At 33.6% G+C, this 13589-nt stretch overlaps 2 pseudogenes; both read right to left on the bottom strand.

Moving 5' to 3' along the window:
• Window positions 1–1028: 1028 nt before the first annotated feature.
• On the bottom strand, window positions 1029–1574 carry LOC120143071 (annotated as a pseudogene).
• Window positions 1575–7773: 6199 nt separating this feature from the next.
• LOC120143019 lies at window positions 7774–10525 on the bottom strand (annotated as a pseudogene).
• Between the last annotated feature and the right edge of the window lie 3064 nt (window positions 10526–13589).

The raw sequence follows: 13589 nt of genomic DNA, 5'->3' as shown, positions 1-13589 counted from the left end.
AGCTCATATCGAGTTCATTCGATCCGAATATTTATCGAGCTTTGATCGAGTTGATCTTGAGTAGCTCGTAATCTGTCTCGTCTCATTTCCGGCCCTTGAATGTTTTATAATGCCATCTTAGTTGTTCAGGTTGTTAATTGGTGAAACTTGAGTTGTAATGTTGTAAATATTTGGTTTAATACAAAAATAAGTTCTTAAATTATATCTAAAATTGACTTTTGGTGCTTCAAGATTTTTTTATTAAAAAATGTATAATTTTTTTTTGTTATATTTTTAGATGTCTACCGTTAAGAAAAAGGTTAAGTGGTACGTGTTGCGTTTATATTAATTTATTTATTTAAAATTAAAATATTATTTAAATATATATATATATATATAATATGAATGTAATATATATATTTTAATTATAGGCATCTAAAAGTATAACGAGAAAATATTAGATACTTTTAACAAAAAAAAAATTCGGTATAAAAAAAAATTGAATATAGTTTGGCTAAATATTCAGCTATTTGGATGTTCAATCACTCTGAATTTAAGAGATCACATTGTGAAAAATGATCAAAATACGTTAAACACAGGGATTATATTGCAATACATGGCATTTAAAGGACTTATTTTCACTTTTTTCTTCTGAAAATGGACATGTGGGTTTCAAAATCCACCTTCGATTTCGAGACTAAGATGTAAGTTTCGAAACTTACATGTTTATTTCGAAATCCAAATAGGAATATAAGGGTCCGTTTAGTTATATGAAATACCGACTATTTTCATTTTTACTCTCAGAAATTTTGAAGTAAACATTTGGTTGAAATATCAGAAAATGAATTTTGAAAAATAAAAACAAAATCAATGTAATCTCTGAATTTTTTAGTGATCCTTAAACTGATTTTTTTAATTATTTTATTTTTACATTTAATGTATTAAATATCTTAATAATTGTTTATATTTAATATTTTAAATTTAAATAATATCTAAAAGATTGAATAAATTCTCAAGCTTTATAAAAAAATCAATTATGCGCCTGAATTCAGTCAAAAATCCAATTGAACTCATCTACAACACCATCGTGCATCGTGTACTGTCACAAACTGTCATATCAACATTGTATATTATCTATTATTTATATATACTCGATGGATATGAGAACAAAGAGGCTAAAGTAGCATGAAATTATCCAAACAGAAACATAAATTAAAAGTTACAGACCTGACACGTCAATCAAGACGGTGGAGCGAGGTTGGAGTCGAGCTTAGCAGCTTCAAGATCAGCAGCTTTCTTGAGGAAACTTCGGTCATCATCCTCTAGAACCATCTGGATAGGGCAAGATCCCAATCCTTGCGGAGCTCAGATCTGGAGAGGACGCCGTCATTGTTGAGGTCCAGAGCGGCGAAACGCTCATCCACGCTCTTCTTGAACTGCTCCTCGTCTGTCACAAACGCTCTCACCGTCGATGATTACCACGCCCATTTCCTTTCTTTTGCCCCTTTTTTCTGTGGACTGTGACGAGACTGAAAATTCTTTAGATAAAAGAGGAAACTTTATATTTTCGTGATGGAAATCTTCTGAAGTGAACGTCAGAAAACTGTGGGCACGCAAACCGGTTGTTAATGGTAGTATAATAGTTGGGTAAATTACAAATTTAGTATCTAAACTATCACTTTTGTTCTGTTTTAGTATCTAAATTTTCATTCTTTTCAAAATTTATATTTAACGTTTACTTTTTGCTTTATTTCAGTATAATGACGTTAAAAATTTAGGTACTAAATTGAAGTAAAAAGTTAATTTTGGATATTAAAATGAAATAAAAAATTAATATTAGGTACTAAAATGAAATAAAAAGTAAATATTAGGTATAATTTTAAAAAATTATAAGTTTGATACTAAAACAAAATAAATGTAATTATTTAAGTACTGAACATGTGGTTTGCCCTAGTATTTTTTTTACCTTTTCTTTTCACCTTTTTGGTAATTTTTTTAATAATGCTCTAAACAAAATTGGCAATATAAAAGGTAAAATCAGATAAATAATACATGCAAAATAATTAATTAGCAAAATATAATATTTTTAAGTATATTTTGGGATTTATAATATTTATTATAGTATTTTAAAACTCGTTACATGGACATGTAGAATTTTAATAAAATATATATTTTTCATTATGTTTATAAATGAACCGAGCAAACAAGAACGATGGTATGTTCATGTTTGTTCGTTTAACTTTAACTGAACAAATGAAAGAACACGAACATAAACAAAATAAAAATTTATTGTTTGTGTTCGTTCATTAAGAAATGTAGCTTGTTCGTGTTCGTTTATTTAAATGATAAACAAACACAAATGAACGAACATAAACGGACACAATAAACAAACGTAAACGAACACAAGAGAACGAATGTAAATGAACATAAATGAACGTAAACTAACATAAATGAACATAAACCACAACAACAATAATCACGTAAACGAACATAAATGAAAAAAACAAACGAACAAAAATAAATTTATTTTACAACAAGATCTCGAAATCTTGAAAAAAATTTACTTTGAGGCTCCGACCGGGTCGTCTTCGTGATTTAATGAAGAGCGCTAGACAACAATGGACAAAGATCAAATAGCGTGAGGCATGAGCAATAAGATTAAGATTTGAAAATAGACTTTTTCTTCTTCCTTAACAATTTTAAGATTATATTATATTTAATTGTTTTAAGTTTTTTTATTTAAAATTAATTAAAATTTAAAATATTAATGGGTATAAGATTAAAAACTATTTTACCTTAATATTTTAAATGTGTCTAGAAAGATTGGCCTAAACCTAAATGAACGAACATAAACGAACGAAAGTAAACGAACATAAACGAACAAACATATTATTGAATGTTCACGAACATAAATGAACGAATGAGTAATCTGTTCGTGTTCATTCATTTAATTAAACGAACACAATATCTTATTCATGTTCGTTCGTTTAATAAATAAACACAAAATCTTTTTAATTAAAGTGTTCGTTAGGATCCTTATTGAAATTCGTTTGAAATACATGATGACTTTTAAAAGTTGTGTGGAAATGTGGAATGTATAATATTTTCGGATGGTTCAAACAACTTATAATTAGTGTAATACCAAACACTTTAATTAAAAGTATGATTCTTCTATGCTCGATGAGTAGTGAGGAGCACCACTAACGACGAAGACTATTAATTTAATTTATAAAAATTTAAATTTTAGATAACTTAAAGTATAATTATAAATTAATTAAAAAAATTAAAGATAAATTATTTAAAATAAAGGGTAAACTAAATCAATGACCACCTGACTATTGCGTCTTTTCATTTTTACCAATATTTTTGAAATTTTGCCAATCATGTTACTCAACTATTTACATGCATTCAATTAAACCATTTGCCGTTAATATTTAACGGAGAAGCTGATGTGGAAGTTAAAACATTTGGTATAATTACACATTTGGTCACTGTTACTTATATGTTCTATCAATTTGATCCTAATTTTAATAAATTAAATAAATTTAACCATCAAATCAAATGGTACCATTTATAATGACCCAAAATTTAACTTTTTATTTTAATTATAAAAGTTATGGCATATTCTATATTTATAACAAAAAAAAAATTTTTATAACAAAACTTTTTTTCTAAAAAAATTGAATAACTCAAGCAATAATTTATGATATTAAATTTAAAGCAAACTAAATTTATCGCCTTTTTGATATAGATTAATCTCTTAATGCAAAATTTTCCATGCTAAGTCCACCGAGAATCTTATTAGTATAAACTTTTATCAAAAATGGACATGAAATTTTATGATAGGAGGTGGATTTTTAAAATTTTAAAGGAAGATTGTGGCAAACGTGAAAGAAATATGTGTCACCTTTTTCTGTTAGAATTTTACTGGATAAAAATTTCTTAGTTTTACATGTTAAACAATATCACATTTTTCTAGTATAATGTCATTTATAAATAGTAGTAGGTTAAAAAATTTTGTGTAGTGAATATTATATGCATGGGTTAATCGACTATATTTTTCTTAAAATCAAAAGAGGTTATGGTACCATTGACGGGATGCTTATGAGAACCATAAATGAAATTTTTAGTAAAAATTTTGTTTTGTTATAAATATAGAATATGTCACAACTTTTAAAATTAAAGATTTGAGGGTTAAATTTATTTTAATTTATTAAGATTAGGACCAAGCTAATAGAATATATAAGTAACAGTGATCAAATGTGTAATTTTACCAAATATTTTAACTACCACATTACATTCTCCGTTAAATATTAACAGCAAATGACTTAAATGAATTCATTTAAATAATCACGAAAACTGATTGACAAAATTTCAAAAATATTAGTTAAAATGAAAACGGACAATAGTTAGGTGATCACTAATATAATTTACCTTTTATTTTAAATAATTTATATTTAATTTATAATTAATAGCCCATGGCAGAGGGGTCAAAGCTTATTCCAACCCATATTTTTGCATCAAGTTGGTGGCGTGCATCGCAAGTTCCCCCCCCCCCCTTTTTTTTAAGAAAAAGGGACCTCTTGGTTCAATTTTACCATTGTTAGAACAATGGAACCGATTGGGTCAATATTTTTACTTATTATTTATATGAATTTTTGATATGCAAAATTTGAGTTGGTTCACATCATAGAGCAATGCCGAAATCAAATCCGTTTTCTTCTTAACGAAATAGGTGAGTGTCCTATACGGCTAGGGTAGAGTATCCTATTATTGAAAATCGAGCACCAAAAAACGCAACGAAAATTTAAATAATCTTGATTAATCATAGGATCTTATGCATATCATACTAAATTGTGAAATTATTTTATTTTTTGATTCGAAAAAACCTTCTATGTTGTCTCTAATTTTCTTTCGATTTTTAAATGTGCCATCTTTTTAAAAGACGATCACCCTCTACAAGTATTCATACGCAAACGAACGACAAATGATTATAGAATATTAGTTTTAATGTGTTTTTCATGAAACATTCTTTGTGGTTTAGGTTTTGGACGATTGTAAAAGTGATTGACTTTACCTCGTGCATATAACATATATGATTTGATTAGGGTTAGGGTTAGACTAAATCCTCAATTTTTAATTAATTAATTTAATTATTATTAATTTAAAACCCCTTTTAAATTATATAACAATTTAAATCAAATAAAGAAACAATAATAAATATAATATTATGTCAAAAGAATATGAATTTAACTTCTTAATTCGAATAATAAATAACTCTTTTAAAATATAATTTAAAATAATTTGACTATCTCAAGTTATTATTAAGAGTAATAACCACAATCATTTTTATTCATTCTTAATGTACGACCATATATGTTCAATTAACGTTAGCAGTAGATAAAATCACATCTCATCCTACAAGTGATAAGTGGTCTCTAGCAAGACATTATGACTACCAAGTTAAACGAAAAACTCATGATTCGAGACAACCTTAACACAACTCATGAAAAATTATTCCATGGTCTCGGCTCATCACGTCATCTATGATCTCAGTGAATCACGTCCATCGATTTTAAAATAACTTCTGGATAAATGTCCGCTCTTTATTTACATGTAGTAAAAAGGTGAACATTCACCTTGAAAAAAATGAGATGGAAAAATATTATTGATTAGGACTACGAACCACGTTGGGTTGATCTAATAATTTTTTCAATTCAAGGGTTTGAACACGAAGATTTGAAGGCGACAATCCAAATCTTAACATATTACGTACATTCCATTACATGCATTCCACAAGATCCAGGCGAATTCCATTTGGATTTCACCATTGATAACAAAGAACAGAAAATCCCACCACTCCATTTCTCTCAAACAAAAGAGAAATACATTCGCTTAAAAGAACCATGGAATATATGTGCTGGAAAGAGAGTAGAAGCAAAGAGAACAGCTGGAAACCCCTTTTGATTTTGTGTTAGAGTGCTTCTCCTTCGTGTTGAGAGGGGCTTCTCCAAATCCCAGTGCCATAAAACTTATCCCACATTTCATTTTCCAGCTCAATCGCAGCTTTGTCTGTTTCTCCCGACGGATGATCGGCGTCTTGGGAATAATCATGTAGACGAAGCGAGTCGTGATCATTGACTCGGAAGTGGGGTTGAAGCACCCCTTTTTTGTGCAGCTTTTTCAGCTGTGGCTGTTTCTTCCGGAGAGCCTTGCGGCACAGCCCCGCGGGCACCTTGTATACTGCTAGAACCACCAGGTTGCCCACGGCCCACCCCGCATGGGAAACAGCTGCAAACCGCCGTAACGTCGGCGGTCGTACCACCACAGAGCTCCCCGAACTTGCCGTTGGTCTTGTTCCGAGGGGTGTCGTTGTTGCTGTCGGTACTGCTGGAACGGTTGTATTGCGCCAGCAGTTGCCGCCGTTGGATTATTGCACTAATGCGATGCTTACAATGATCAAATAACACCTACTATTATCACAGTCGCGATAAACACAGTGCAACCGAAAACGTAATTTAAATTGCTCTTTGTGATTCTTGGAATCTCGAAAACGATGTCTTGGAAGGGAAATGATTCAAATGAACATCTCCTAGTACATGAATGATTTTCCTTTTATGCCGATGAATATGTTCTTCAAATTACAATACTGAACAACGAAAACAACGTATACAAATTCAAACGTGTTTTTGAATTCGTTGTTCAGAGATCGTGATTGGAAGAACACGACGGCCATAAGAGGTGAACGACGGAGATCGAGGCTCGTGAAAAAGCAGGGCTTGAGCGTTGTCCCTGGTTTTCGTCCGGCGACATAACCCTGGTAAAGCACGGCAAAGAACACAAGGAAGAGCTTTGCGTAAGATATAGACGGCTTAACTATTCTGCTGATCTTCATACAGCAGCTGCACCACCTCTCCGGGGGCTCTTCGAACTTAGTACAAGTATAGGAGGACCTGTCGCCCATCTTCGCTAGCATATCTGCGACCTGGTTTCCACTTCTCGACAGCTTAACTAACATTAGTATCATTTCAAGTTGTCATTTCATTTTTTTAATATTAAAAGAGTAAAATACACAATTGATCTCCCTACTATAGGGTACTACTTTATTAAATCCTTCTACTATTAAAAATTACAAAATAGTCACCCGATTATGGAATGTTTACTTTGTTAAGTCATTGACTATTAAAAATTACAAAATAGTCACCCGACTATTCATTATGTTTAAAACTCGTCCTTTTTTCGTTGAAAACTGACAGTTGTTTAAGCTAGACGTTGCCACAATGATTGAGATATGATGATCGTTTGGGATTCTATGATCAGATTTTATCATATCATAGTGAATATTTTAACGTTCAACTAAGAATACCATCCGTTTTCAACCGAAAAGGACGAGTTTGCAAGCTAATGAATAGTCAGGTGACCATTTGTAACTTTTAATAATCGAGGGACCCAACAAAGCGACACTACATAGTCAGAGGACTATTTTATAACTTTTAATAATTGAGAGACTTAATAAAACAATACCATATAATCAGGGGACCATTTGTGTGATTTACCATAATAAAGTCATATTTTGTATTATAGGATTAAATCGAGTCGTGGGTGTTAACATTTATCGATGCTTTTCTTAGTATATTTGTAGTTTAACAATGGATGAACAAGAAAAGGAGTCAATGCAGCAGGGGTTTCAAAAATCTGTACAAACATTTTAAGGACCATCAAGGGAACTCAAATAGATTGGGTCCCTGATGAATTAATGAAATGAATGATGAGTCCTCAAACTTTGAAGTTTTTTGGGGCAGCAAAACGAAAAAAATAAAAATAAAACCACTAAATAGAGGCCCCTAAACGATTGTATTTCGTCAACTAGGTGCCAATGCCTCTACTCTGACCCCATTGGTGAGGAGTGTCATTTTGCCAGATTCAGGGTTCCCTTCTGCATCATCGCCACAAATTCATTGTAATCTATCCGGCCATCCTGCAAAAACCACGACAAAATCAGTCCAAGGTTGTCTTGCATGAGCATGCATACATCTAGGCTTACGTTATCGGTGTCGACTTCTCCGATCGTTTCGTCCAGGTGGATCTCCTCGATACCAAACTCTTGACAAGCCTTCTGCAGCTCGTCTTGAGTGATGTAGCCGCTGCCGTCTTTGTCGAAATACGAGAAGGCGGCCATGAGATTGTCTTCCCTTTCGATCTTGTTCAGATGCAGTGTCGCGGCCACGAATTCTTCGTAGTCGATCGTGCCGTTGTTGTTCACGTCTGCCTGCGATTCCCGAGCAAACAGAAAGGATCGGAGTAGGTTAGTTTGGAGTATGTAGTACATCATATGATCTCGATAACCGAAATCGGACTTACGGCCTTCATTAGAGCATGGAATTCGGACTCATCGAGATCGGCACCAAATTTCTTCAACCCAACTTTGAGCTCATCATATGTGATTTGACCACTGTTATCTGCGTCTATCATCTTGAACATTTCCTTCAGACCAGCTATTTCCTCTTCAGAGAGTCTCTGTGCAATGACCTGAAAGGTAAAATGAAAGGTAGCCAAGTGTCTAAGATCAAAATTTTATGGACCAAAGTTGTTTCAGAGGCACAAGCTTACCTTTAAGGCCATTTTCTTTAGCTTGTCATTGCCGAAAATTGCTTCATACGGCTCAAGACCACCGAATCGAGCGGCTTGTCCGGAGCCAAGCCATCGACCTGTACCCAAGGATGGCCTGAAAGGAACCAAAATGAAATCATCAGCAAGTTCCTGAAATTCCATAATGAAACACCAAAGAGAAGTCATCTAGTTAAACCAAGTCTTATCATGCTATGCCATGGCAACAGTGAGCAATGACGATCGAAAACCGAACATCGACCGAGAATTAAAACAAGCCTCAACCATGTTTCTGCATACAAGTCCTCTAATACTCATCCTAGCTTGCTGCTAGTAAACGAGACTTACGCAGTACTTCGTGCACAGTTATCCGTTTATTCACGTCCCCGATGAGCATTTTCTTCACTAAATCTTTCGCGCTTTCGGAGATGTTAGGCCAAGGATCAGACGTGAAGTCGAGTTCACCGTGCAAAACCTCTTCGAATATCTCTTGTTCGGTTTCTGTATACAGATAAAAAAGCAGATATAGAACAATTGTGCCCAAAGTGCAAAATTTTTAGAAACAGAAATGGTAACCGATGAACTCTGACCTCCCAGAAAGGAGGCACACCGCTTAAGAGAATGTAAACGATCACCCGGCACTCCACACATCGGCTTCCGGACCATAATGCTTCCGCAAAACCTCGGGCGCAACATAGTACGGGCTTCCAACCACATCGCTTAAGACATCACCTGAACTTTTAAAGACCTTAATCAGGAAAAAAACACCATTGCAGATTGCGCATACAGCTTCACAACATTGTGAAGAAGTATCAAATATGTTTTTACCATGCATAAAACTGATCTGTATCCGATGTATAGCCGTACATCGGTATCGGAATATAATGCTCTAGATATATGAAGTTTCTAATATGTTTTTCCTATGTATGCACCAAAGTGTTATGCATTCAATCCTGAATATCACATTCAAACTATACCTACAAGAATTCTAAATTCCGAACGTACCGGGCTTGAAGAATATTGATAATCCGAAATCGATGGCTTGCAGGGGTGAATCCTCTTTCTCATTAACAAAAAGGAAGTTTTCAGGCTTGAGATCCCTATGCATTACTCCCATGGAGTGACAGGCTTCCACAACACCGACTATAGTTCTTGCGAGACCGGCCGCCTTTCTTTCCGAGTAATGCCCCCTCTGTACGATTCTATCGAAGAGTTCTCCGCCAGCACACAGCTCCATGACAACGTGGACTGCCACGGAATCCTCGTAAGCCTCTTTGATGGTGACGACATTAGGGTGGCCGGCCAGGTGATGCATGATCTGAATTTCCCTCTTGACATCATCAACATCTTCTGGTGTCACAAGTTTCCTTTTGGCAATAGATTTACAAGCATACTCCTTCCCTGTACCTTTCTCCACACAAAGGAAAGTTGTCCCGAACTGGCCCTGCCCTAACTTCTTCCCTAAGTTATAATACTCCTTCAAATTACCTGTCTTGGTTTGTAGAACAGATTCCACCTTTAGCCCTGCACATGCTTGCCTCTTCACGTTATGGGGCTTCCGAGGTTTCGCGGCTTCGCCCTTAGGCTCTTCCTTGTTGGCCGTCCCCGCCACCACGGCGGCCGCTGCTGCGACCGCGATCTCCGACGGTTTGGATTCGAGTCTTTGGGGGTGACACTTGGATTGTTGCCTCTGGGAAGCCTTGGATTGTTGTCTTTGCATCGACATTGACATCGACGACTGTTGCCTTTGCATCGACATCGACGACTGTTGCCTTTTCATCGACATCGATTGTTGTCTATGTGTCATTTTCGATTTTTGCGTTTGGATTTGGATTTCCTCTCCGGTTCTTTCTCATCCTTGACAATCTTCATCTCTTCAGGGGGATCCTTCTGAACCGCGGCTTCCCTGGAATTGGCATCGGCAGTAGCACCTGTGGCTTCGGCTTCGGCTTCGGCTCCGGCTTCAGTTTCGCCTTCTTTATTTTCGGCGTTTTCGCCTTCGGTTTCGTTCTTCTTCTCCTCTTCGGCGGGCCGCCGCCGCAAATCGAACAAACACCTCCCATCTGGAAAAAAAGCTGAAACGACTCTCAATTCCCTCGCACCTTAATCTTCTTCTCCAATCATCCAACAAATCTAAAACCAAACGATATTTTTAACAACGTAAATCCTCATTTCCTCTTCTCCTTGATCCTTATAGTTTGTTTGGCTTCTGCAAAATATCATCAGTATGGAGCTTTCGCCAATCTAAACCGCCCTCCCTACACCTTCAACAATGGGGGAAAAAAGCAATCAAAACCAAGGATCCAATGGCAAACAATTTCATCAAAATAACAAGAAATTAATCTTTGAAGACCTTTTAATATACCCTTTAATCTCAATTAAACAAAAAACAATAAATTTTCAAGAACCTGATGTAAATACACAATCACAGGCCATGGCAATGATCTGAAAATTCAGAAAAAAGAAATGAAAAACATAGAAAAATGGCAAATGAAAAGGAGGGGAAGGGAAGGGAAAGGAAGAAAAGAATGGGAATTTGAGGCTTTTATTAATTTCTTTAATCAAAGAAGAAACAATGGCATTTTAATGTTTTATATATATATATATATATATATATATATATTCCTTTCCTCCTCTCCCCTTTCAAGAGGGAAAAGAAAAAAATGGAAAACAGAGATGAGAAGAGAAGAAAGACGACAGGTTTTTCCGTTACAAATGCTTCAGCCTTTTACGTGTTTTAATTGGGTTATGATGGGTAAACTCTATGTATGACCGCTTAATTATTATCTATTTTTGTTTTGGTCATTAATTTTTCAATTCTATTGATCTACCTACTTAAAGACAGGTGACTTAATTATCTATTTTCACTTGGGCGAGACATTTCACAACTTCTTCTCCCACACGAGTTGGTGTCTCACAAACCATCGCTCAATCTATATAATGGGGAAGGCCATCTTTAGGATGGGTTTGCATTAACACTGACGGAGCAGTTTCGAAAGATACTTTATATAACTCTGTTGGAGGAGACGTTCGCGAATGTGCAGGGTAGCAGATCCTTGGCTTCACTCACTTCTCATGTTGCTGCTCACCTATACAGGCAGAGCTGTAGGGTATATTTACTGGACTTAATACTGCTCGGAAGAATGGTTTCGATAGAGTCACCGTTCAATTTGACTGTCCTGAGACCATCAAGCTCATTGGAAATGAAGAAGTTAGCGTTGAGTGTCCTCACTACCTGATTTGTACCATTTGAAGTCTACGTCGACGACAACGGGAAACACAATTTGAACGAATTCCCCAGGAAGCAAACATGATAGCGGATGCTCTTGTAAAGACCGAAGTCCCAATACATCCTAATGTCACTTTGTTTAGTGTTGTTCCCTTGTCTACTTTAAATCATTCTAAAAGGGACATCCATGGTCCTCTGTATTTAAGGTCATAGTGTAACCTTGCGAAACATTACAATTCAAAAAAATAGTTAAATGATCTGATTGATAAAATTGTAAAATAGGTTCTCAAAGTGAAAGGAAACTATAGTTAAGTGGTTATACATATAATTTACCCAATAAGATTGTTGACTCTATATGAAGATCGACGGCTAAATTTTTTCTTTAAGGTTAATTAATATACTAATAATAATAATAATAATAAAAATAAGAAGTAAATAATATTTATTTAAAATAAATAATATATATACATTCTCTCTATTTAAACTAAATTATTCAAGTGGATTTAATTTATGATTAATCATGTACTAAAATTTAAGAAAAATAACACTTATATATCAACTGTACCAATAATGTTATTAATTTTTTTAGAATATTAAATGTTATTGGCCTAGATAAATTGGATTAAGAAACGTGAATATAAATATTTAATATTTAAATATAATAAATTTATTAGGTATAAATTTAGAAAAATAACCAATAATCCCAAAATGTGTGGAATTAGGTTTAATTGGTCAAAGATTGATAATGCTATTTCTTATTTCTTCTTTGTCTATAAGCTATTTTAGTACTTCACTTCTTTGGCCTATTTTTGCAAAAATGGTTATCACAATATGATAACCAGTCTTCAAACTTTTGAACATTTTAATTTCATCTTCAAACTATGACTCTCTTTCTAAATTGGTACCTAAACTTTTTGAGAATTTCAATTTCATCTCAAACTATATGTATATACAAATCACATTCTTTATTAATGAAATCATTAGTCCAAGTTGTATTATTATATGTTTTTTTTTGAAGAAAAACAAAATTCAGGTTAAACTATGATTGAAACTAATTACACATTTGGATGAATTTGGGATGAAATTAGAACATTTCAATTTCTTCTTTAAACTATTGACTCTCTTTCTAAATTGATCCCCAAACTTTTTTGAGAATTCCAATTTCATCCCAAACTATACGTATGTACAAATCACATTCTTTATTAATGAAATCGTTAGTCCAAGTTGTATTATTATATGTTTTTTTTGAAGAAAAACAAAATTTAGGTTAAACTATGATTGAAACTAATTACATATTTGGATGAATTTGGGGATGAAATTATAATATTCAAAAGTTTAGGGACTGATTTAGAAAGAGAATCATAATTTATGGATGAAAATAGAATGTTAAAAAGTTTAAGGACCAATTTAAAATGAGAGTCATAGTCTGAATACATATAACACAATTAACTCCAATATGATATTATGTTTATCATTTTCGTGATTTCAACTCTTTTCTCTTTCCATATTTGCTAAAGTTGACCACAATACAATGAATTACAATAAAATCCTCAAATATTTAATTTGATTTTATAATATTATCTGGTAAGGAAGATCATTACTTTCCTGGTTTAATTACTTTTTAGACCCTTTAATTTTAAAATTAATGAAATCAAACGTAATTTTATTAAATTTTATTATTTATTCAATTTTAGATATCCTATTTATTTCAAAATTAATCAATTTATCGTCTCAAAGTTCAATCCTGATTTTGTCCCTACATCGATTAATAATA

This window comes from Hibiscus syriacus, unplaced genomic scaffold, assembly GCF_006381635.1.
Source record: "Hibiscus syriacus cultivar Baekdansim isolate YM2019G1 unplaced genomic scaffold, ASM638163v2 tig00110833_pilon, whole genome shotgun sequence".
Taxonomy (NCBI): Eukaryota; Viridiplantae; Streptophyta; class Magnoliopsida; order Malvales; family Malvaceae; genus Hibiscus; species Hibiscus syriacus.
This window is presented reverse-complemented; position numbering and strand designations above follow the sequence as displayed.